Genomic DNA, 27620 nt, shown 5'->3' on the forward strand with positions numbered 1-27620 from the left:
GAGGGTATCTTGTAGCATAAACGCCACCCAGATTTTGTATACCCCAAATCCTGGATGAAGGGAAGAGGCAGTGTGTACCTTGAAGGGAAAAAGGTTTCTGAGCTGCTGGGTACCAGCTTGTGTTGATCACCTCCTTACAGCACACCACTTCACCACCTGCCTGCCAGTCTTCACTGTCATTCAGAAAACATGATTTTAAAGTAAAGGAATTAAGTTTATTCTCAAGGTATCATATCAATATTTCATTTGATACAAGCTGCATAAAAGCCACCAGTGTTGCCACATAAACAGCCAGTGTATCTCAAAGGCTACAGAAGCTCTTTCATGTGGCACGTGACATCCACCACTACACTGCACTTGTCCAATACCCAGCAAGAGATACAATTCCTCCTGAGTCTTCCATCCACGATCTGTGGCCAGAGCTTTCTTGCAGTACTGATTTCACAGAATCACAGAATTTCTAGGTTGGAAGAGACCTCAAGATCATCGAGTCCAACCTCTAACCTAACACTAACAGTCCCCACTAAACCATATCCCTAAGCTCTGCATCTAAACGTCTTTTAAAGACTTCCAGGGATGGTGACTCCACCACTTCCCTGGGCAGCCTGTTCCAATGCCTCACAACCCTTTCGGTAAAGAAGTTCTTCCTAACATCTAACCTAAAACTCCCCTGGCACAACTTAAGCCCATTCCCCCTCATCCTGTCACCAGGCACGTGGGAGAACAGACCAACCCCCACCTCACTACAGCCTCCTTTAAGGTATCTGTAGAGAGCGATAAGGTCGCCCCTGAGCCTCCTCTTCTCCAGGCTGAACAAGCCCAGCTCCCTCAGCCTCTCCTCGTAGGACTTGTTCTCCAGGCCCCTCACCAGCTTCGTCGCCCTTCTCTGGACTCGCTTGAACACCTCGATGTCCTTCTTGGGGGGACAAGTTCAGTTTTGGGACGGGGCCCAAAACTAAACACAGTACTCGAGGTGCGGCCTCACCAGAGCCGAGTACAGGGGGACGATCACCTCCCTAGCCCTGCTGGCCACACTGTTTCTGATACAAGCCAGGATGCTGTTGGCCTTGACCACCTGAGCACACTGCTGGCTCATATTCAGCCGACTGTCCACCATCACTCCCAGGTCCTTCTCTGCCTGGCAGCTCTCCAACCACTCGTCTCCCAGCCTGTAGCTCTGCTTGGGGTTATTGCACCCCAGGTTCAGGACCCGGCACTTGGCCTTGTTAAACTTCATGCAGTTGGCATCAGCCCATTGGTCCAGCCTATCCAGATCCAGATCCTATCCAGATTTGTCATGCATGAAAGGCAATGGCAAGCTGTAAGCGAAAGCACGAAAGGTTCACCAGCTATGCGAAGCAAGCAGCAGCAGCGTGAACCTCTGCTAGGCCACTGCTCTGTAGAAACCGAACCAACACGGAGTCAACAGGGGCCTCAGGCACAGCGTTGAGAGGCTTGAGTAGAAGAGGCACTAAATCATGGTCATAACAAGCATCCTTTCCCTTTTTTCCACTAAAAAAGGCAACATGGAAGGCACACAGTTATTTAATATAGCAAATCCTTACCTATGAATGGTTCAGGGATTACCAACTGAAGAGGCAATGGCTTCACGCAATGATACATGAGAAGAAAGTCAGGCTCACCCAGTATTCAACAAAACAGTCTGCACTGGAGAAAACTTACTTCCCCCATTATTAAAATGTAGTCTTATCATCTTTCCTTTTACTGCTTCATTCTTTGCCTAGTTAAATGGTATCAAACAAAGAGGATATTGCTCATATTTTTACTGTTTTAATGTATATAAATTATAATAAAAATACCTAAGTGTGAAGAGCACTTCAGTATGCTATACTTCCACTTCAAAATTTAAAAAGAACAACTGTTTGAGAAGAGAAAATACAGCAACAAAAATAAATGTAGCATTCCTTGCAAAAAATTGTGAAATCAAATTTTGTGATGAAATACACTTTCACTCTATTATTCCATTGGAAACACTTTATATTGCTGGAAATGAGATGTCTGGTTTTGTTTGCTGTAGAAAATGGCTACATCTTAAAAGACATTACAGGTGGAACATACACAAGAGCCTTCTGCAAACACAGAAAATACATATGCCAGTGCACTGCTGAAAGCAATCCTGGCCTCAAACACAAAGGAATTAAGTTTAAGCTACAAAGGCAACATGCAGTCCTTCCCAAGTGAAGGTTTCAAAAGATAACATTGCATTGAGAGAGCTGACAAATGTGTAAGTACAATCCAAGAACCAAGATTTTTGGAGAAGAAATGTGCTTCATGAAAAAGCACGCTATTTCAGTGACAGTCTTCATGTTAACAATATACCCATGCATTTCTACTTTAATACATTTTAATATTAACTCCGCAATTCAACTTTCTTAGGCAATGTCACAAACATGAGACATGGATCAAAACAAACTCCCCCCAGGAAGAAGTGACGAGCCTACAGCAAGCTTCTCAAAAATCCAGGAATCTCAAGACCCTTGCAGCCCAAGGAATAAACTTACTGATGAGGATGCTCCAGCTCAGCTCCACGCAGCACCGGAGGGCATCCGAATACTCCTGCAGGGGGAATTGCCATTTGTGGATGAGACACAGAACTGACTCGCTGATCACCTGTGGCCTTTAAAAGCAGCATGGCACGTTCCATGAAAAGAGTCGGTGTCTGTCCAGTTTAGCATCAGCATCACAGTTCTCCACCTTTCTCTTTGAGCAATGTGTCACTAAGACTGATTATGTTGTCGGTCACAAAAAGGAAAGGCCCTGACGCCATTCAGTAGTTTCGTTCTTGTTTCAAGAACAAAACCCTCACCGAAGCCACGCTGTATGCAAAGTATCACTGTCTGAACTAGCTGACACCACAATCAATTACACCATAAGGTAAGCAGAAATACTCACTTTCTTACATTCTTATGAGAACTGATTTTCATACAGCTATATAAACCCTAACAACAATGAAACCAACTTTAAGGAATTGAATTACCTAGCCATACTTTTTTCCTCTTGTCTTACAAGGTCAGAAGTGTATCAGTCTATACAAGTCTTTGGCATGATCAAGCATGGCTGCTTTATCTCCAAAGGAAAAGATCAATAATAGATTAGGAAAGCAAAATAAACATAAAAACAAAAACCTTAGAACTACTTTCATGTCAAGTCCCAGTGCCTGCACTGAGAGTGATGGGAGCCATCTCTCTGAGCTCTCGTTCCCCTTACACTTACGATATACACCTGCACCACATCTTCCTCCTGCAATTCCTCCTTCATGCTGAGTCCCAGCCTCCTCATTTATTCTTCACAGAGAAATTATTTATATGTCTGAAATCAGATCTCTGCTGAATTTGGCCTGGATTTCATGAAATCTTAACAATGGGGAAACATAGGGGGCTAATTCCAAGGGACAATGAAGAAAATGTTTTTCTGCCTCCTTTGTTTCAGCAGGGAAACTGACAAGCTTTTCTTTCCATGAAAACTGAACATTCAGGAGGAGAACCTGATGATACATTCCCATCACTGCTAAAGCACTGGGGAAAAGGCATGTTTCAGCCATTACATGAATTGGGGATGCAGCTGCAGGTCACAACCAAAACTAGTCTCTTACCTTCCACTTCTGTGACCACTGTGCCTTGGGACCAGGGGGAGATATGATTCCCAGTTGTTTGCTGTCAGCTGAATATTCACAGTTTAATTATATTAGCTGGACAGTCTTTACCACTATACTGATGTATCATGTGGTAAGTAGGGAAAAAAGGACTGTAACAAATATTGAAGATCTCTATCTAGCTACTGGAAAAAGCACCTGCATTTTTGGCTTGTGGTAGGTTTTCTGCGATGACACGTGTGACCTTTCCTCAGGTCAGGAGTCAGTTATTACTTCTGTGTCTGCTCCCTGACCCATCTCTGCTCAAACACCAGCTCATTTCTCCTGCCTGCACCCCTCCACCACTCCCATTAACTCACCTCCCTAACCCCCTCCCTGAGAAGTCATTCTTAATTTACTCTGATCTTCAAGTAGCACTGACAGAACCCTGGCTTACAGAGATGGGACAAAACGCTCCTCTTTTCCCTACCCACTAAGACAGGTCATTAATAGCAATGAAAACGCAGAGGGAAGGGGAAAAAAAAATACAAGTGTCTCAGTCTAATAGTTCCAAATGGGTGTTTAGTTAAAATTTCAGTATCAGGCTTACACATTCAATACAGGAACGCAGAGACAGAAAAAGGGATTTGTGTAAAAAGGAACAAGATCTGTAAGTCACCTTGTAACAGGAAAAGACCATCAGGGTGTTTGTTATTCAATAAATACCAATGCCAACTCAGCAGAGGAGCAGCCACAGCGCCCATGCTCCTGAATAAGAGCAGGGCCCCCTGGACACCCAGCTTAAAGGAAGCGTGCGGTCAGGGCTGCGTGCAAATCCACCTGGACTGGCTGTCATAGAATAAAACCTTAAGAGAAGATGGGCAGGACGCAGAAAAAGAAGAACTGCAATGTCAGGTCTGTGCATGGTCTGCAAAAGCAGCTCCTGGTTATACCTTATACATATGCCAACCTGAAGGCACGCAATTAGTGAACACCTTTACAACCACTCTGAAGCTGCATCACCACCATTATTCTTCTCTGGGACTGACTTTAAAAGAAAAAATAACAACAACAACACTTGCCCTTAAGAAGCAGTACACAAAACCAAAGCAGCCAGCCTCTTTTACCTTCAAAACTAAGTTGCTTTAACAGAACACAAAAGCCATGCCAAAGGTCAGATGAGAGAGTAATAGTCTCAGGAGGCAAAGAAGTGTATTTACATATGCTGGTGGTGAAAAAAAGGTCTTTCTAAAAATCGACATTTAGCAAAGCTGAGCAAGTGCATTTCATAAAGCGAGTCTAAAATTCTGCTGCATGAACTTATGGCACAAAATGGAAATGGCCAGAGCTGATGAAATATCATAGCATAAACGAAATTGTTTTCTAACAGAATAGTTAGCAACTGGGAATATTTCCTGCCTTTGTATACCAATTACTGCTCAATTACTGTCAGGCCACCACACTTCCCGAAGTAGCACCAGAAGGTCATTTATAACGCTGGTAAATGAAACGTCTGCTCTGTCAGTAAGCAGCAGCATAGCTGTTTGTTAGAAGCAGGCCTTTAATTCAATAGATAATAACCAGGAAAACAATGTGATTGATATCGTTAGTTACTAAATTAATCATCTGGCATAATCGAATAATATTTAATAACAAAGATGATTTCATTCTTATGGATGAGCAAAGCACTGGAAGAAAGATTCTTCTCCTTGATTACAGCTCTGGAAGAGCACTGCATTACTGCATTAGTAGCTGCTTCATTAATTACCTATTTGCTGCTGGCCAGATCGACAGCCAGCTGAGAGGGACGGGCATCTGCTCCCCTTGAAAGTGCAGGCATCCCAAGTATTTTGGGGAAACCATTTAACTGTCGTCACACCCAAACACCCACGATGAAGAAACAGAATCAGGGTTTCCACAATCTAGTGGTTTCCAATGGTTTGGATGCCCCTTCCCGACAGCCTGAAGTCTGCATAAATCAGGGTTCCTAAAAATTTGTTTCACAGTAATCCTGCAACATGAAAGGAATTCATCCCCTAGGGACAGCAAAAAGTAACAGAACTGAAGAATTCTAGCACTTCTGTGAGCAAACTCAAAACCAGTATTTGCACAACTTAAGAAGCATATTGAATTGATCCTCAAATGCTGTTCAGAACTAACCTCCTCCAGCGCTGGTACTCTTCCACCTCAAAGTAGGATACTGAGCTATTTCCTAACAGAAGAAAAAGAAAACTGAAATTTGCTGAAAGATGGAGCAGAAATCAAGAAAAACTCCTTCCATTTCTACTCAGAGAGCAAGGCATCTGCAGAGAAGCCCCAGGCTTCAAGGACAGTTTAGCATTTGAGGAAAAATATCTTACATTTTGTTCCTCAGAGGATTTTAAGCACACAGGATATATCTGGCACCATTGTATTGTAAGGAGGAAGAAAAGCATGATGTAAGAGAAAAACTTTGGCAAAGAGATGAATTATCTTAAAATTAGGGATTCTGAAATGAGTCATAAGGGGCCGGTTCCTCTCTGTATGGACTGGACCACTGCAAACTGGACCCGTGATCCATGAAGCCCAGCCTTGTCAGAGCAACCTGACATGAAACACTTGATCTGTTGGTGTCTTACCCCAAACTTTTACTGTAATAGAACAAGGCCCAAAGTAAGTAATAATAATCCAGAAGTCTGCAGCTGTCAGCAGAACACATTCAGCATACTTCTGGCTGTTTGTACACTAATTTTTGCACATGCACAACTCCCCATGAAAACACATGTTGTCAGCACGTGCCGCAGAACCTGTCAATGTGCATTTCCAAGTCCTCTTGGCATCTACAAAAATGCTTAGGCAGTAAGGCAGACAACCACGTATGACAGAAACTTCTTTATTTTGGTTCTCAAAGACCAAGCACAAGCATTTCCAAGGCAGCTTTCCACATATAATTGTATTGGTTTAGTCAGAGTTCCTTCAAGTTCTTCATACAAGATCCTTCATTCCTATTTAAGAAGATTTTAAAATAAGTCTCATGCTAGTGAGAAACAGAGGCTATTTATCTTAACCCGTGTTTCTTGTAATTCTAATCGACCAGTACCTAAACTTCACTATTTAACTCTCATTGTTCATGTACAACTCTGTTCAGTTGAAAGAGCTTAAGGTTGGCAATTTCAGCTGATCATACAGGAAGGCAATGAAGTATCAAAAGTAGAAGGTGTTATAGGCAATTTACCTTTTAATTAATCTAAACTGGGAACTAAAATTATGATATGCAATTTAATTTTATGTTTTAATCACTCCCAGTACAGCATTTTAATCTCCACAAGCACTCACGTTTGGAGGGGTGCAATGCAGGGCTCATCTAAGCTCTCCACATCACTTTAAAACAGTTCCCAAATTTTAATTAACCCAAGAGCAACAGGGTTGTTCAAACTGGTCTCTGCACTAGCCAGAATTCAGTCAAGATCCCTAATCTTTGCCTCAACACTGAAAAGAAAAGGTCACATGAGAGTACTAGAAATGAAAAGACTGCCATGGATGGCACTTTTCCAAGCTAAGAGGAAGAGGGGAAAAAGAGCTGAAACCTGCTTGGAAATCTGTTTTCGGTGGGAAGGTTTATGTCAGATGTTCCTCCTGGGGAGCAATCTGTGGTGAGCTATTCTGCCATAGGTCAGTGTGCAATCTAAACAGGAAAAATGGCTGAAAACATACAAGTAGACATAAAGGGCACAAATAGCACAACTATGGAAGTTTAATACCCTGATCTTGGTATTGGGCGACCAATTCATTACCTGCAAGTAACACACGAGACATCTGCCGCCGATATTTTAACTCCTCACATCTGCTCAGGTTTGGTGATGGGACATTAACACAACGGCAGTGAGAAGACAGGTTAATGGAGAAAACATTGGACAAGACTTTTCTCAGAATTGTTGGAAAAGCAGAAGCTGACTTGCTTGCATCCCCACTCACCCACAGGAACCCACCTCCTCCATGCCACAGGTGGAGTCTTCTGTCTCTCATTTTAGCACATACAAGAGAATTTTGCTTTGTGGGATCAAGTATACATCTCCATCCCAGGAGAAATTTTAGATATAGAAAAAAAAAAACAGAAAACCTTTCACATAGTTTTATCCACAGTTAGAGGAATATATACCAGAACAAACAAAAAATTAAAGCTAGGACATTTGGAATACTGTATGCATCCAATATGCATCGTGTTTTGTATTGGGATGAATACCAGCAAAGAAAAAAACTCTGAGGTTTGTGATCAGTATGCTTAAAAAGGTTTTAGTTCAGAGTCAGTTTGTGTAGGTTCACAGCTGATGTACACCAAGCAACATAAAGAAAGCCTGCAACACATTACAGCCCCAAAACATGCTAAAGCTCCTCTCCCTGAAATAAACCAAGATAAATTCAGATGAGAATGTTTGTTAATAACCAGCTTCCATGGGAATGGATGCACCCACATCTTTCCAGTTAGCAAATCCAGAAGCAAACAGCCCATCCACACGCACCGTAATACAAAGTATGTGTCAACTAGGTGCTGCCTTCAGGCTTTTGACAGGATGCCAAAGTGGTCCTTGGTAGCAGACACTTTGGGACCACAGTAAATAAAACTGTCAGAACAAGAAAAATGAATAGTATGAGTGTGAAAAAAAAAATTAATTGAACTTGATCTGTACATCAATTTAGCCCCTGGGGCAAACTAAAATTACTTGGCTCTTAAGTACCCTAGGAACAGCCAAATCACTGTCCAGTGTGATTCATGTTCCAGGCTGAATCATCTGAACCAATTAAGAAAATTTAACTTGCTTTGTTCTAAAGAACAATCGCTCTGGTCCATTTGATACAGTGATGTTGCTTTGAATCTCTGTGGATGCAATGCATGAGGACAAGAGAAATGTTTAGCCAGACTGCTCAACAACTTTGTGCCTCTTTGCTCATGTTGTGAGCAACATGAAGATAAAGGACATGACCTTGCTCTGATACCCCATGCAGCTAAAATACTGCAAACCTGCAACTGCAGAATCGCTCTGTTCAACAAAGTGGGGAGAAACCAAGCAGAATTTTAAGGGATTCTGCTATCTACGAGGGGAAGAAATCCAGTAGCAGCAAGAAACAGTTCAGAATACTGAGCTATATTGAGTACTACTCAATCTGATTTGGAAACACGTTTTTCTACAGTTTGAAATGGCTAGGAATGTAAAAGGTGACTTTCAGGCTCAGGCAGCAACATGAGAACTACCATTCAGGCACTCCCTAAGCAGTGTGTACAGCTGGCAAGTCAAGACTGCTTAATTTCTTACTAGCAAATCTATCTCAGAGGTAAATAGACACTCAATAACAGAAGTGAGAGAAGATGTGAAACTAATATCCCTCTTCTGCATTCACAATCGTTTCCCACTAAATATTTACAAATAATTTATCCAAATCAGTCATAAGCAGTAACGATTCACACCTTGCCATAGTCAGCAGCAATCGATCACAGCACATTAGCAGCCAGTAGTTGATGAAGGATCTTGCCCTTACCCAAGTAATATTTTTAATCCAGTCTTTCTCAAGATCAGGTTCCTGTCACCTTCCCCATACAAAGCTTCTTCCCTAACCACAGTCAATGCTTCACCTTTCTAACCATACATAATTTTGCCACTTTTCATCCTCCTTCCCTATTTGTCTACCCCCTACCAGTACCTGCAGAACCAAAGAGTGAAACCCAATCTGTGATGGAGTAAACTTCACTTGTCTTCCTATCTAGCTCACAGATAGGACTTTAAACAAAATTCAGAGTTTAAAAAAAAATAAAAACAAACAGATGTTCACCCCACAAGTCAGGAACTCAATGTTACTTCAGTGACTAACAAATATACATGTAGTCTTACAGGACAGCCACAAACACGTTTATAAAATTTTAACCAGTGACCACCTTGTAGAGATGCAGAGACTGGATGTATGGATTTCCTTAGCGCAGCTATTGACTATCACGTTGGCCAGTGCAGAAGATCCCTTAATGAACGCCACGAGAAAGAGTCTAAAAATAAAAAGGTTTCACTGATCAAGCAGGTAGTGAAAAGGTGGCAGGCTCTCCTCTCAGTGTGTGGAGGAACCACCTTTAGATGATTCTTCAACCAGCTGAAAACCGAGAAGCAACAGCTGGGTCCAGTTCCATGGCACAGGTTGCCCTGACATCTTCCCAAGGAGCAACCCACTGGCCAAAGGCGAGAAAGCTATCTAAAATAACATCACTCACCCAAAAATTACTCATAAAACTGAGCGTCCTGCTTCTAACCATCCAGTCTGAATTCTGGTCACGAACTCATTCCAAGAGTAGTGGAAAAGCCAATGGCACCTCTAGCCAGCCTCAAAGATGAAGCAATAGAAATGACAACTGTCACACTTGCAGGCAATCTGTGAAAGTTATATCTTTGCACATTTCTACTGCTCTTTTCAGAAGTTGATGATTCAGAAAGAACTGGCAGGAAAGAGTGGATACTCAGCAAATGTGGCTTTGCTTATTTTCATCACAAAGATTGGTGGTAATCATATCTGTAATAGTGTGAGCGGCTTCCTTCCCAGCAGCAGATCGCCTTGCCCCTTCCTGGCCATGCTCTGTAACGTTCAGTACACATCCACACCCCTCCTGTGCTGACAAAGCCTGCAGAACAGGGCTTCGTGAGACAGCCACGTCCATCCGCATCCATCGCGATTCTGCCGGTACTTCATGCACGAGGGAGAACGGCCAAGGAAAGCTCAAACAAAAATGAAGCAGAAGCAATAGAGAATAATCGAGATGCTTCGTGTGAGATGCTGTTTGCCCTCTAGGAACTGCCCTCTGCCTGCCAGCAGCAGTTACCCCAGGGACACAACCTTCATCCAGTCCCATACGGGTCTGGGCACGGTGATGTACCTGGCCTTCACACTTGATTCCTGTAGCAAACTGCAGCTGTGAATTGCAGTGAAAACCATGCAGCCCAGCAAGCCCCAGGTGAGTTTCTAACGAAGACTGGTTCTGAAAAGCACGACACTCAGCTGCTCGGTGCCAGACAACAACTGCCTGCTTCCATGCTCATGTAATGCTTGTCACGGCCTTCAGCCACCAGAACAGGCACAAAGCCTCTCCCTCAGACCTCCAGCCACCAGAAAACAGCACTAGAAGTGCTGAAACAAAGAGACTGTGCCCGTTAGTGGCTGCATTTGGCTGTCTTGGAAGGTTTCATACACAGGACATTGCTTTGGTGGAGTAAGAATTTAAGACAAAGCCATCAAGAGAAAACTGCAGGTCTCCTCGCCATCCTCCACCAGATTAACTAACATGCACAAGCTTAAAGGTTTTCCTTACAGAAATCTACCACGGGGCTGAACAAGCCCTGCCGCAAAAGCTTACTCAGTACATCCTGCTGCAATTCAGAGATGTGCAGGGCTGAATGGTGGCAGCGGGACATCCCACAGGCCAAAGTCTTCTCTTTCAGTTTGTTGGTGTTGTAAAGAAAGGCTGCTACTGCAACTTTGCATGCTCACTGCTTACCTCCTGAGTACTTTGGGCTTTCCACCACCTTTCAGAGCTCCTGGAAGTCCACCGTGCAAGTTTCCCAAGGCAAACAACGCTCCACACTGCTTTCTCCTACAAGCTTTCAAGTTGTGACCCATGTATACCAAGGCAATCTGAATCTTTTATTAAGGAGTCTGATGAATATTTCTCTTAATTAAGCCAACATGTAAGAGGAAAAGAAAAACTATTTGTAGCTGATGACTGTATTACTTTAAATAGGCACTTGCAATAACGTATTTCAAGAGTACGACAAATAGCCTTTAAGAATTCACCCAAATTTCTTCAAGTTAATATTCCTTCTGAGAATTTCTGAAACAAATATTAAGCTGATGTTAGCAAGCTGTTCCTTTTTTATTCTTAAACATGTATGCAACAACTTAAGAAAGTGCTTAACTAAATCATCATTTGTAAGTTAAAGAACTGCTTGGGACATGCATTTTCATCCCAACTGTATGTTATTTTACCATTTAAAGCAGGGCAGTGGGACTGGCATGCTGTTAAATGCCACCATGTCAGCTCCTTTGTCCCTTACGCCCGGGCACACTGACACAAGCAGCCCGGGGAGCATGGCCAGAAGAGCTCCCCGAGCCCACCACCACTGCCCTTGGCGCACGCCCCCAGCTCACACATTTTAGCAGCACCCAGGGCATCCCACTCCCCACCACACACAAGGCAGACAATTTAATTTAACTAAGCAATGCCCACAGCAAGTCCAAGAGGCTGCGGCTCAAGAGCGAGATAGATGTTTTAAAAGACTTTTAGTTATGAGTAAAGTTCCAAAGAGCCCAGGAAATTTATTACATCCCTCGCTAATTTATTTCAGTGGTTAATTACCTTCAGTAAAATATTTACAGCTTGTTTACAATGTGAACTTTAATAATTTTGACTTCCAGTCATGATATTTTGTTATACATTAGACAGCAAGCATAAAGGCCCTCCAGCAATGAAAACTGTTGCCACACAAAAAAAATAACATTTTTTTTTTTTTAGGAGAACTGCCTTGATTATGAGTCTTGGCCTCAGAAGGGAACCTTACGCAGTCTGGGAAGCATGTCTGCATTTCTTAGCTTGGGATTCTGGTTCATGTTCAGGAACAAACACACCACGATTCACAGATGGGGACAGCATCATAGTAAGAATGCAGCCTGGCCCCAAACCCCCTCACAAGGCAATGGGCACAGGGCACTTGGATGCACGGTGGCTGAGATGATTCTTATCAAGGGACAGCAAGGAGGGACAGGATCACGGTATACTTAACCTGAAAACATTAAAAAAAACTTGAAATAGTTCAGACACTGCTACAAGTGTTGCTTGAAACCAGGCCTGAGCAGAGCATTTCCAGGCAATCGGCCATTATAACCACGTACTTTGCAGCCCCAGTAACAAAAGCTAGGTTCCCTGTGACTGCCATTAGAGGTGACCAAGCAAGACTACAACAGCCAGCACAATTCAGCCCTTCAGTAATTACAGCTCAGGAGTTAACAGAAACAGTATGGCTAAGATTAACATGGGGGAGAGGGAAGGAGCAGAAAAAAAAAACTATTTTTCAGCACTATCTTCCTTAGCAATAGGAATTTAAAATACATTACAGGCTCTAATTTAAATTAATACAGATATTCATGGTGAAGCCACAACGAAGATGTTACTATCTCCTACAGCATCACAGCTACCCATCTTTAGATCATCAGAACAATCTATTAGCTCATTTGTTTCCCCCCAGGGCTTTGCAGGAACGCGAGATTTTTACCCATTAGAAAATGTAGAACTTATTTATCTTGCAAGAGACTAAAGGAAAGTGGAGCAGAGAGCAGCGTACAGACCAGGAGACACACACAGGTTACTCCTCCTTCATTTCGGGGGCAGCAGGAACAGGACTGAAATTGCACCCAGGCCTCTACCCTGCATCTGAAGAGCCAGCAGGGTGCAGCAGAAGATGGAGATTGCCAGCGCAGGGCGTTTTTCTTTATGCTACATATTAAATCTAATACACTGTTAATGTGCATTTAGTAATTATTGGCATGAGCATACATCATGCTACAGGTATAGATACACCATCAAACATTTGTGTCCAGAAGTATTTTCACTGAAACAGGCTCAGTCTGTTATTAGACATAATTTGTGTCTCCTGGTATGATCCAGTTTGACCCAAACGTACACAGGATAACAAAACGCGTCTAAAGAAGCTCTCAAGATAAGGAAAGCATCGTGTGTGTTAACTCTGGATCTTAAGGCACAATACTAGAGAAAAATAGAAAGAGCACTCAACTCGCAGTCATATTCAGTACAAATTCAAAAGTTGAATTTTAAATATGTTTTGATACTCAGCTGATAGCCTGTATTTGAAGAGCCCTTTAACCAAATAATTATAACTCTAGAACATTTTTCTTTAGGTTAGCTGAGTTTCCTCATCTGCAAAAAGAAGAGCTTCAAAAGCTCTTCTCACTTTATTTGCAAGTATCACTGCATTCAGTGCATCACATTAACTGAAACAAAACAGCTGATGCTTTGGGTCATCTAATTAAATGCAAAGTACACATTTGTATCTCCTTCACAGACTCACAACAAGCCAAGAACAGAGATACACGGGAGGAACCAGTTCCTACCCTTCTGTAAAAGCAGCAGGCCATTTCATACACAAACTACTGTCCTCCTGGAAGAGACATGTTTCTGACAAACAAAAAAAAACAATTATCACTCTCTACAACTACCCCAAGGAGGCTGCAGCAGGGTGGGGGGTCAGTCTCTTCTCCCAATCAACAAGTGATAGGACAAGAGGGAATGGCCTCAAGTTGTGCCAGGGGAGGTTTAGGCTGCATATAAGGAGAAGTTTTGTCACCGAAAGGGTTGTGAGGCATTGGAACAGGCTTCCCAGGGAAGCGGTTCAGTCACCATCCCTGGAGGTCTTCAGAAAACATGTAGATGTGGTGCTTAGGGACACGGTTTGGAGGTAGACTTGGTGGTGTTAGGCCAGTGGTTGGACCTGATGACTGTGGAGGTCTATTTCAAGCTAAATGATTCTATGAAATCAGTTGTGCTCAAAAAATACAGTTGGTCCTCATCACAAAGATGTAACATGGGAAGTGAGCCTGAGGTTAATGCACGTCCTTCTGCAGTGCTGGACAGCTACTCCTCCAAGGGAAGCTGTGTACCCAAAAAATCAGCCCCACGCGTTTTCTTCTGCTCCTTTTTTTTTTTTTTTTTTTTTTTTTTTAAACCTCTTCTCAAAAATCACCTTACCGGGGAAGTTCAGAAGAGCCAGAAGCCTTAAAGCAAAACAGTCATATGCCTTTTAGGTCAGGGAATAAAGATCCCCATTACCCTCGCTAAGAGGCAGAGTGACAAATTGATGCTCTGGCAGATTCTCTCCAGAAGGAAATAAGGACTAGAATTCTAGCAGAGCTGGAAGTCTAGGAAAATAAGACATTTATAATAAAATTAAAATAGCTAGGGAAAAATACTCTAAGAAAAAAGCAGCTGGCTATAACAGGAAAAAAGCTCTGCAACTGGATGGCACATTCACGCCAAGATGGAAAATTGATGCTGCTGTACTAAAAACACCAACAGTTAATGCTGTAGAAGCACAGCAAAAAATCCTGAAAAACAGCCAAATAAATCCATGATTGGGAGACAGCATTATGCTCATTTGTACAGGTAGAGGAAATAGCCATTTAAAACAATTCCAAAATACTACAGATTTAGGAAATAGCGATCCGTACCTCCCATAACTCCACCTAAATGTCCCTACCCATGTAGCCTACTTAAAACCAGATAAGGGTAGATGCAACCTTTAAGGAGCATTATACTTTCCATCGTGCTAACAAGGTGGTACTTTAAATAGTGCTGTTACAAACGTGACAAATACCATTTAAATTGTATTTTTAAAAAAAATGCAACTTGAGAAAAAGTGTTGGTTTAGTTCTGCCTTTCCTAGAGCCGTACTTTATTTACACAGGAAAAAAGATGCAAACAACAAATCCTAGCTGTACAGTTAACAGCATGCCTATTATTACTTTGGCATGGTTACATCATATTTAAGTTAGCAGATCCAATTAGGTCTGCACGACATAAAATCAAAGACAACTACCGTATGGGCATTTCCTTTTTATAATGTGTTGTTCTCAGTAAAACCAAAAAAACCCAGCCCACTAATTAAAGTAAAAGGCCGTTTAAAGATTTTTAAGGCCAATCATGTTATTTCTCAAAGAAACAAATTAGTTTCCTGTGAGAATGCTGGGGGGGAAGGGTGAACACAATGTGCGCACCCAGGCCACACTCCTAATTTTCACATTTTGTTTACAGGCTCATGAAAGTCCCAATTAATCTCATCAGAAAACAGTCCTTCAATGCACGTTTTCTATCATAAATCTAAAGCAGGCGTATTTGACATTACGTTTCCAAATCAATGGGAATTATTTGGTGAGGAAAACAGAGGAATCTTAAATTGCAGAGATACCCACGGGAGCAGCAAGGATTACAAGGAAAGCAAAATGCATAAAACCACTTGTCTGATGTGTTAGTGACCAACGATGTGCTGCTGCAGCTGTAGCAGCACTGAAGCAGAAGGCTCAGGAACTGCTGGCTTGAATATGCCCAGATGGCCCACAGTCCCAGCTCTAAGGATGGGTACAACTCACCCAACTAAGACTCGAATCCCTGGAGTAAAGCATGTCACAGCACATACGATGCAAGCAGACACCTGCAACTTCTTGTGATCAGAAGCACCATGTGAACAGCCAGCGTCTCATGCTTTCCTGCTCCATTTTATTAGCATCTTCCCGAAAACTATGCTGGATGCACACACTTATATTCCCAAGCTAGTTTAAGTGTCCAAATTTCAACAGCTCAGCCTGACCTGTGCAGCCTACAGACTCTGCCAGAAGAGAGCAGAGACTAGCAAAGCCTCCAAAAAAAAAAATAAATAAAAATCTGCAATTTTAGGCAGTGAGAAAGGTCACTGAAGAAACAGAAGAGCGATGTCTCCACATGTTGCTGAGGCAGTGACCAGCACAGCAGCTTTTAAGCCACAGGTGCCTTGTTATTCCCACTGTAAGGCAGCACTTGAGCTCCAGTGATTTCTGCAGCCACAAACTGCACTCCATGGATGGGATGAAAGATGACCTTGAGGTCATCAAAGAACATGTTATTACTCATCTTGCTCAACCCAGCTACTGCATTTAAATAAGCTATTAAAATGCTCAGTTTTCTTACCGTTATGACTAATAAAGATTACCTGGAACAAAAAATAATAGGTGTGTGAAAATAAAGGCAAACATACGTACTTACACAGCTAGTAAGAGTCATATAAAGCCCTGTTCACAACAAATATCTATTTTTTTTTTTTAATATGCCTGGCAGCTTTAGGCTAACGCTTATGATACCTGAACACAAAACCAGGTGTTTCAACTATTCAAGACTGCATTCAGAGTTTGCTCAGAGCACAAATTAGCCCTTTGACGAACAGTGACAAACCAGCAGGTGGTGCAATGTGTTAATAGCGTTATTTATGCATTTGCAGGTTGCACATGTATGTAACCACTATGTCATTGCCAAAGAGTTGGGCTGTTTTTAAGTTCACGTTACACTCAGCTAATGTAACACTGGTGTTAAAAACAAGCCTAGGAAGGCTTTAATGCAGAAACTAGCTAGCTTACTGCATGTTGCATAGGTATCAGTGTATCTAATTAACAAGAATTAACTCTCAGCTTTTGTGCCTCCCTGGTCCCTGGGTGCAGCGCCTGGATGGGCACTGTGGGGGCTCCAGATGAGGCTCCCTCAGAATACAACACAAAGTTTAGAAACCATCGCGTTTTGCTCATTAAAAGTTGAATCCATCTTGCTTTGAAGTCTGTGCCATGCTATTTCAGGGGGGAGAGGAGAGGGGGAAGAGGAGGAGGATTGTAATTTTTAAAAAAGTGTTCCATTTCCTTTTTTTTTTTTTTAAACAGTTTCATAAGCATCATTTATAAATTACAAACATAAATGAAGTTACATCATCTTTACATTTCTATACAGAAGCCTGACTACTCAAGGCTAAAAAAAAAACAGTGCAGAAGATCTCAAGAAAGAAGTCTTTCAGACCTGCCCTCTGAGCAGGCTGCAGCTAGAAATGTTACTTTTCTCTGCCAAAACAATCTGAGCAATCCCTATATAGCTTAACATTCAAGTTAACATCACTTATAGAAAAAGCAAAAAAATTAATAATCAACATTTCCTGCTTTTCACACACACACAATAAAGAACCAGAATCGCACTCTAAAGGATCCCACTGCTTTATTCCCCTGGCTGTTACATCACCAGCAAAGCACCCCCCCCCCCCCCCCCCCCCATCACCTGAAACCAAATCTTCCAGAATTTTAAAAATCTTCAGATTTCCTCCTAGCAGCAGGAATTCAAGTCTCCTGCTTCCTAGCTCCAGCTTTAACATGTTTTCTTGCAATGCCAAACGAGTCAGCCCTTCTTCACTGGTAAATAGGCAACGTTCATGAGCCCTACAGACTGCACATGAGGGGGTTTGTTGGCGTGGTTCTGGTTTTGTTTTTTAGGGATGGGGTGGCTTACTTAACTCCTCGCTTGCTTTAAGCATTGATCAGTCCCTTCCTAAGAACAGCCTGAGAACCACTACTGCATTTGCTGCGAGGTAATCTTAACATTTCTGTGCACATCCAAATGACTCTAGGTTTAATGCAAGTGAGAAGCAACTATGTTTGTAGGAAAAAGTAAGGATATTTGATAAATGATGTAAGTTTTAAAATATTTAAACCTAAAGAAACCGAGCAAGACATTTTAATTAGGAACCACGAGACTCAGCCATCAGCACACAAAATCAGACAGGCCAACAACCTGCCAAAAACACCGGGAGATCTGCGAAACACAAACCAGGAGAGTGCGGCTGGAAGAAACAAAACGCTGCTTTGGCAGCATGGACAGGCACAGAGGGCAACCTGGCCACTCTCTGACCTGTCCAAGTCTTTTGAACTAACTTGTTGGGTTTGTATCAAGGAGCTGAAAGACTCTTATAGCAATATTTCAACTTTTGAGATTCACTTCAGTTCTGCATAAAGTCCGAGAGCCTAAAATGCGTAAAAATAAGAGTAGCCTTTTGCACTTTTGTACATTGCTCCAATTTCACTCTCAAAGATTCCACAGCAGAAGGTTAAGGGAGTAATTTTCACCTTCCCCTCAGCAACACTGACTGTATAGAAATGCCCAAGAATTGCCTGCTTGGCTGTGCTGTGTAATTCAGGCCTAATCCACGTGAGAAAGCACTACAGGAGTTCAACAGGTGAGCTCTGCCAGCAGAGCTGACACAGTTATTGTAGTGGAAAGCACACACAGAGCAAGGCTATCTGGATTTCCAAAACATACCTGTGTATCACCTGTGCAGCAGTTTCCAGTCTCCTTAGCTAGTTGTAACGGAGGTTTCCATGTGAACCAGGCCCATCCTCAAAAAACAGCAAGCTGTGGAATTTAAGACACTCGTACAAATGCTACTATTCGCTTTATTGCTATTTCTGAGCAACCAACCACTCAGAAACACTTAGAAGCAGCTGGTGGACCTGGAAAAGCTCAGGAACCAAGGAACAGCAGCAAGAGCCCTCACCAGAACTCCAGGTATTTGAGTTTCATTTTGAATTTGTCAGAGTATGATTTAAAATTGTTGGGTTCCCAGAGGTTAGACATTCTGCGAAAAAATACAAGAATACACAGCAGGATTTGCACAGACTGTAAATGCCAAAACTGTAAATCTTAAAAACCCATAATTTGTTTCTTCTCAGTCTTTGAGAATTAATGGGATTATTAAATGCAGTGTATCAGGAACGAGAAGAGTTTAAGCCTTCATTAATTTATGAAACATCTGATTAAGCAGCGTTACCTGTGTCACTCCATGCAATGAAACTGCCTGTGCAGTCTTCCTAGAAATAGTTTTAACTTGAGGTTACTCTCATTCATGCAACATTGCTGCTTTTTAGGACATGTTTTTAACATCAGTGTATAAAACCAAGACAACAGCAGCCTAATAAATGACTGTAGTTTGAAACAAACAAACAAACAAACAAAAACCCTCAAAAAATGGGGAACCTTACCATTAACGAAGAAAAGAATCCAAAGCCAAATGCAACTGCATCACCACCTACTGGGCAATGATCAATACGGTCTTAATGCCGGATCAGTCAAAAAAAAAAATTGAAGGTGACATTTTGTGATGAAGACTTTGACGGTCTCTAAAATGATGGATTATGATGTGCAATTTGAATCAGCATCAACCAGTCAGGACACAGGAGAGCAGTCCAAAAAGGCATGGTATTTTGAAATGGCAATATCAGGAGTGAAATTAATGGCACTACCATGACTTGGCTCGCTCTCAGCTCCAAAGCACTTCGCAGGAACTGACTCCAATAATCAAAATGGGAGCAGCTGAGTACCACCTGAAGCTGAGCACTGCACCATCAGCCCAAATGTAACGCATCTGGTAAAGCTTCAAGACTTGCCTGTCCTCAGGAACCGTGCCACAGCTTTGCAAATTTGTTTTCACGAGGACAGACAAAAGGAAGGTACACAGATATAAACCAAAATAGCCCTAGACAAAGGAAACACAGAGTTATCTCATGGAGGCTTCCGAGGGCACTCTCTATAGCTACAAATGTCTGAAAAAAGGAAGGGAACTAATTTCCATTATCTGCTCTTTCCACTCTTCTATTAATGACAGATCTCTGTAGGGACCCTGTGGACAAGAGAATTTAAAAATTCCCTAAGCACCTATTGTAAGTGCTGTGGGGAATAGGCAGCCATCCCTCACAGTACCTTCACCCATCATGAAAAGACGGAGATCTTGAGCATCTTTGAAAATATTGAGTTGAAAACCAGCATGTTCTTAACTCAAGTGGTATTGGAAATGCAAAAATAACCACATGCTTCGATGCCCTGGATCTTCAGTGGAAAATCACCAACTGACAGAACAACCTTTGCTGAAACACCTGTGACATATGAGGCATCAGCATTTGACTGAAAAAATACCCCCAAAACATAAAAACAAAATCCCCAAATCTAGTAACAGAAGCACACAGGAAAAAAATAAAGTTTTGTTTGTTGCCAGCTTTCTCATTTTAGAAATAAAAATTAAAAAATAGCAACAGCATTCATCTGGGGGGCTTACTTCATGAGAGTTTTCTCCTTTTAAATGAAAACCCCGCTGCCTGAGAAACATGGAAGGAGAAGTGAGCTTGCTTTTGTGACCTGCGTGGGCAGAGCAGAGGGAAAGATGGCTTCTTGCAGTACTGTTTGAATACTAATCACAATTAGGGGAAGATGAGTGCATCTTCACCCAGTGGGAAGACTGACAACAACTGCATACATGGTATGTGATTAGCAACTGTGAAATGCTGCATTTACTACAGTGCTCATTTTGGGAAATAAGAAAAAAAAAAAAGAACTATGTTAAATGTAAATGTGAATTAAAGTAACCAGCGGAAGGAACTGCTTAGCTGGAATTTAAACATTACATTACTTGGAATGTAGCTTGCTGTATCCAAATCACATGTAGAAATTCAGAGGTGGGCTTGTAGGTAATGGACCACTGAGAGCAGATTTGAGGGAGGCAGGATGGGGAACACAGGTAGATGGTACAGAAGACCTATACTGCTTAATTGGAAGTGCAATTTGCACTCAAAGTGAGCCATGAAAAATGGCTTTGCTATAAATAGGAGTCTACTGTATATTGCATGAACCGCACACCACACTGAAATCCTGGAAGGAAGCAATTGCTGCTGTTTGAGATTAAAACCATCTCAGAGAGAGACCCTAGGCTGTGCAGAGCTAAGGCAAGAGAGGGGAAAGAAAGATTAAGGGGCAGGTAGCATCAACGATGCTGGTACTTGCTCTACCCTTCTCATTCCCACTTCGGAAAGAGGAAGGAAGAGGCTGAATAAGCCCCCACAAAAAATTCTCAGGAGGGGAGGACATGCAGAAACAGAAACCACAAGGGACAGGAAACAATAAAGATAGCGCTGAAGAAAAGAAGCATTTCCAAATGAGCTTCTCACAGATTGCTGCTTAAATGTGATGTGTATAACAAGGATTTAACAATCTACTCCTTTCATCGTAAATCACTCAGCAACGTCCATATGAAAGATTTAATCAGCGCATTCACGTATATACGGATCATACTGGATTGAACAACACATATTACCTTAAAATACGTATCAAAGTTTCTCAGATGCTACAGGGCATGAAGATGCAATGGAGGTATCTGAAAGCAGGAAGTGAGACTACAGAACACCTCAGGAAAACAAAACTATATTTGAAAGGAATCATAAAGCTGTAGCAACAAAATGATTTCTGATCTAATTTAAAGGATTATATAAAAACTTAATAATCTCTGCTTGTAATTAGATAAATGGCATAATCAGATTGATTAAGCTTGTCATTTACAGTAGGAGTACACATTCCTCTTCTGTATAAAAACAAAGAAATAAGAATGCTCAGCTGAAATATTCTGAAATTGAGAAATACCAGCAGGTCAAAGCTGAACGACCAATGGGTACAGTGTTAACATATGGATACCATCAAAGTATTTTGGATTGGCCTGAGAAGTTGGTTTTGCACAGCACTGATTTATCTTTCTTAACTTCAAAAACAAACAAAGGAAGAAACAAAAAGCCCGTCCTTTTCCTGCCCCCATTTGTAGGTAGCTGTCTGCCTCTGCCATCCCAGAGAGGCACGTACAGCCCGGCTGGAAGCATGACTTGCCGCTACAGGTTGCTGCTTCAAGAAGATATTGCCATGCTGATCTCATTCATCAGCGTGCCTCGCTAATTTTGGTAAAGAGCAAGCAAGCAACTGTGGGAACAACAACAAATGAAGACCATCCATTTAGCTGTCACCTTGACCGATTTCAGTTTCCACTTAACTGTTACCACCTCGAGTATTCTCATCTTCCCCAGGCACTTCCCCAGAAATGCAAATGCCGGATCCCTTGAGCTGCCTCCAGGAGCCTGTCCATCCTCAGCAGTTTTGGAAGTGGTGAAAGAAGAAAAACAGCCAGCACATCAGTGCCAGGTAGAGATGCTGTTGTATACACAAATTATTATAAGCCATCAGGAACATACGTGTTATTTTCATCCGGTTATTCTCACAATCTGTAATATACTACAATGACTTTCAGGCTGGGCAGTTCACAAATTTGGTGCAGACCCTTCCGTCTCTTCCAACCATTCCATTCACAGATGACCCTAGGCTGTTTCTTTAACCACCACTGAAAAGTCTCTAACAAAATCACCACACAAACTTTGCAGATGTGTAAAAAGCATTATCCTTCTAGTTGAAAGTTCATACACACAGATGTAGCCCCAGAAATGATAGCTAACGAAGTGTTTCCACTCCTTTGGGAAGAATTTTGTGAGTATTTTGTTGCATCTCAAAAGCCTTAAAGAATAATTAAAAAACAACAACAACAACAACAACAACAAAAAAACCACCACCATAATGCATTGAAAATGCTGAAACAAAGAAAAAGAACCATGAGTTATATCAACACAACTCAGGTGGAATGAGACAAGACAGTGCATTAGGACACTGAAGACATTAACATAAGCCTAATGCCATTAATGACTAAGAAAACCTGGGTTTTCAAAGTGAAGCATTGCTACTTCTATTAATAGGCAAGAGGCTGCATAAAACTTCAGGATCAGCAACCTGTACTGACTCACTCCTCTGCAAATTTTTAATTTATTGACAAAGAAAACAATTGCACAGGACTCCATACAAAGTAAAAGACATTTCCACTCACATCTGCTCTGGATGAGCATGATTCTTCAGCTTACTTGCCTGTGTTAGCCGAAATGTCAATAGCTGCAATAATAAAAAGTTACTCTGGGAGCAATGCCTTATCTCTTGAGTACAGCAAGAGGAGTGATTCACAAGAGCGTAATAGCTTTGAAACAGTCACGAGGCCAGTCGCTTTATCCTAGACCTATCCCTTCAACAACAACAAAAACTCCAAACCTCTTCCCCCTCCCCTTGCCAAACAGTCTAAAATCATAAGCATAATATAGGCATTAAACAGTCTTAGAGTACATACCACAGACAATTAGAGTACATACCAGAGAAAAATAGAGTAGAAGGTAAATGCTATAAAGTTCCGTTTGATTGGTTTTAAATCACCAACACTAAAGTATGCTAATAATTTATGTCAATGTAAGACTTCAGAGCAAAATATTCTGCATCCTTTCTCTAAAAATACTTACGAAACTTTATTATTATCCTTGCTCTGAGAAGAAAACTGGGGTTTTGCTCATAAATTTAGTTGGCCTCCTAAAACATACTAAAGCAGCAGATTTTCTACATTTATTTTTATAAAATGCTGGTCACTGAATGTGAGTGATTAACTGTGAACAGAAAATTTGTATCAAGTTCATTGCAGATAGGAAAAAAAAAAAGACATGTTACGTGCTTTTCCTTTCCCATGATGTCATACTTACTCCTAGATATTCTCAAGTGCTCAAAATCACTACAAATCATTGTATTTTCTTTCAAGGAATTTATGTATATTTAACAATATTTCAGTGCTAATAATTGAGCAGATGAGGAATCATGTTTTTAAGAAATAGCTGGAACTGCTCCAAAATCCTCTTCTGGAGCCCACTAGACATATGCTACTTCCTGTAACCTGCACTTTGCAAGAACTAATTTTCCTGGAATATATACAGCTAATTATTACATGTAGCATTCCAGACTCCTTTTTCCCCAACTCTTATGAGAAAATACCTCCAAATTCTTGCTTGCAATTGTGATAGAAACCCAGTAGGGACAATAAAGTTCTTTCTCCACTCCCACAAAGAACATTCCAGTTCCAAAATTCTTCAGAAGAGGGAAAGTAGGAGAAACGGACCAAGCACCAGCTGAAGAAACCTTTGGAAGGACCAAGTAGAAGGCAGTGATTGCACAGCACTCCTCAGTCAAAAACCAACAATGGGCACATCACACTTTTCAACAGGGAGATGGGTACAACAATGAATGGTTTATTCTCTGAGCAAACCCACGCAATTTGTGTAGCTCCGTGTTTTGGCCAGGTTATACGTAAAGGAAAACGTATTTATTCTTATCTATGATTTTGAAAAGCCTTGCCATTTCTGAAAAATTATGTCTCTGATATTTTAACTTTAATATTCTAAGTCTAATACCTAGAAGTCGCTAGAGTACTCTTCAGTCAGCTGATCTGGGTCATAGCATAGACGTAAAAAAAACACCTCTTCCAGCCATGCACAAACAGGAGTACACACAGAAGCATGTATTATACGTACGAGACAATAAACACTGAATTTCCTTTCTACTTTTCATATTAACACAGTCAGAGGATTCAAAGAAATGGCATTAGAAGGAGAATGCATTGCTCTATAACGAAGTGTGAACTCCATCACTTTCCCGTCACTTTCAAAACGAATTATGGAACAAAACCATTCAAATTAAGGGCAATTACCATCCAGCTTCCAGCAGCTAAACAGAGCCAAATGCCAGGCAGCTCTCCTCACAACATTCCTGTGGAGGGATAAAATGCATTCATCTGGCCCAGCCTGCTTCTGGGTTTATTCACAAATTTTATTTCTTTCTCTCCCTCATCGTCCTCTGTATCCTCCTCCTCCATGATTCATCTTTGCATTTTCTTCCCATTCCTACCACCCTTCCCTTCTCTTCAAATTCTCACACAGCTCTCTTCAAGAACATGAGAAAAAAATAAAGTATCGGATCCTTTTCTCAAGTTCCAGCTTCCTGACTAGGGCTTGAGGTCACAGCTAATAGAAACTAAGGACCTTCTTAAATGCAACTATACCAAGTCCGAAGAAAACTCAGGATGCGTGGCCAGTTCTAAAGACCTAAGCGATCTTCACCAACCCACTGTTTCAATATCTAGTCTGATCAAAACTATGAAAAACCACTGCAGTAAAATGTCATACCACCCCATGACCCTAGCCCGAGACACCAAGGAGCTGTGCTGGTCTCTGCAGTTCCAGGAGCTCTGCTGCATGAGGCAGGCGCCGATGGGATTTCTGTGTCCACACTGCCCGAGGTGCCAACACGACGACGGCAACTTCCTGCACATCCCCTGCTGCAGAGCTAACCACAGGATCTGTGCATTCCCCTATTCCAGGAAGAAAAGTATGAGAACACAATTGGGGAAAATTCTGATTAGTAACGGTGATTTCCTTATTATGTGGAGACATAAGAGTCTACCAGGTTTTTGGCAGAACAGCACTGAATGTGTATGTCTTAACTAGCTGGTTCCAGCCTGTAGTTCAGAAACTCCTCCTCCCATACAAATCAATATTTTCAAATAATGTTACTGGAGTTGGTGCTATAGTGCTTTGAAAACAGTGGATTTCTGCAGAATTCACATATTATACTGTTAGTAAAGGCACTTTTTTTTTTTTTTTCAGCTGATGATATCTCAGAGGACATACCCTTAGCAAGCTTTGAATACAAGGGTATTCTGAATAAATCTCAGAAATCTGACTGTAAAGCATAGGGTACTAAATAAACCTTCCTTCCAAATATTAACATAAAGGGAAGCTTTTCTCAGACACATAATTTGCACTTCCATACGGATTCAGTGATCCAGAATCAGAGAAACGTCACTCAGCCACCTCTCTAAAATAACAGGAAAGCATTCATTAACTGGACTTACTATTAGCATGACACAGTTCATTAAGTATGCTACTGTCTTCATCGGTACAGGAAACTGTTTATAATTCTGCTGGACGTGCTCAAGCTTCCCTTTCACTAGGGCTGGAAATGAAAGAAACTTCCAGAGAATGCAAGCCAAACATCTGGCACATTCAGAGAACACTTGCATGCTAATGATGGTGGGAGAAGTAATATCTCTCATCAGTTCATTTCATAACAATCATGTAGGTTGTGTGGCGAGATAGGAAGTACAGAAACCTTTTTTCTTTTATTTTTCCCCTCCCCATCGGGTGCTCAGATTTGTCTCACTGTCTGTGCGTATCTACTGGCACCCCAGATGTCTGTGAACTAGAAAGACTACATCAGCACTGCCACTGCTTACTAATTTTACATTCCCGCAGGTCTGCTGGAGTTAGGTTCCATTTCTCAGGGGTTATAGGTAAAATTTTACCCACGGAGTATGGCGCCAATCCAAGAGCCATTTCCTATTGCACAAAGCAAGAGTTCTGCATTTGCTTGTGCTACCAACACTGCTCGGGCTTTGCACACACGTGCACAGCTGGGGCAGAGACTCCGGCACCACCTGCCCCTCCGAAAGCCCTCAGCACTCTCCACAGTGCAACTGGTAATGGTGTGAAAGCTGCTCAACCACCAGCACCTGGTGGGAGAGGTGTGATGGACCCTGGGGCAGGACCTGGAGCTGGAGCTGTACCAGGCAGCACCCCGAACACACTACATCCTTGCTCCCTTCAGCAAGCTGGAGGCACCCCACTGTGCCTGCCTCACCCGAGGCTGTTCACACAGCAGCAGAACCAGCTAGGTTCAGGTTAATGCAATGCTACTCTCTGCCTTTATTTAACAGAGGGCCTAAAAATCACTTGCCCATGAACGGTTTCACATCATGCAGAGGGTGCAAAGCTGGCTTTAGCTGTAGGTAGAGGTATCTGAGCAGTGACGCCGCTGCGCTATACACCACATGGCAGTGTTTTTGCACTGAGCTAAGTCGATGTGAGCAGGTAAAAATAAAGGAGTTATGCCAGAATACCAGCTACAGGTCCACGCGCAGGATGGTTCGTGTTGTGTTCTCAAGTCTCTGATGTTGATCCAAGGCCAAAACAGCACTAGGCCTTGGATCAATCAATCATCTTTCCTCTGGAGAGCTCTGTAAACACTAGTGCCAGCCTTGAGCTATGTCTAGTGTGCAACTCATCAGCTGAAACAAGTGTAGTAATAACCATGGTCTACCACGGCTCATAAATTGCTATGTGGACTCCACTTTCCAGCTGATGCTGGGAAATCTGGGAGAGTCCAAGCTATTACATTTTAAATCACAGGGCCATAATTTCTTATCCTGCTCCCTGCCTCTAAGGGAAGTGTTGCCTGTGGTGTGTTCAACATTCAGCTAATGCAGAACCATACTGGAACAAAGACCAGGAGGCAAGGTTAAGAGAGAAGCACATTTTCTCGTCTCGTTTGCAAGCATGCTTGGGACAAGTGAGTACAGTAGATCTCTGCCTGCATCTCAAGCAGTATGTGTAGCATGAAGATTCATTTACGGAGGCAAAACCAAATCTCACCCTAGGCTCTTTAGAAAGCAAATTGGACACTGCACGGGTCTGATGTGGTCACAACAGTACAAATTAAACAAGCATCCAAGGGTACAGAAGCAAACTGAGGCATTCATGTCTCACTTCCACTGAGACCCACAGGCCACTTTGAATCAAGCCAGCCCAAAGCCCGCTGTACCTAAAAAAACAGAGGGCTGTCTATCCAACTGCATCACTTCACCAGCATACTGTCATCCTTGCACCCCCTCACGCA

At 42.0% G+C, this 27620-nt stretch overlaps 1 protein-coding gene across 7 annotated transcripts in view; it reads right to left on the reverse strand.

Annotated features, from left to right (window-relative positions):
• PCDH15 (protocadherin related 15) overlaps positions 1–27620 on the reverse strand; it is a 773967-nt gene that overhangs the window by 349552 nt on the left and 396795 nt on the right. The window contains exon 1 of one of the 7 annotated variants that reach the window (XM_068688400.1): positions 19208–19484. The exons of the other annotated variants lie outside the window; for them this stretch is intronic. The gene's annotated coding sequence lies outside the window, so the exon portion shown is untranslated. Of the gene's footprint in view, positions 1–19207; positions 19485–27620 lie in introns of those variants that run through there. 7 annotated transcript variants of the gene reach the window in all.

The sequence above is a fragment of the Anas acuta genome, chromosome 7 (assembly GCF_963932015.1).
Source record: "Anas acuta chromosome 7, bAnaAcu1.1, whole genome shotgun sequence".
NCBI lineage: Eukaryota > Metazoa > Chordata > Aves > Anseriformes > Anatidae > Anas > Anas acuta.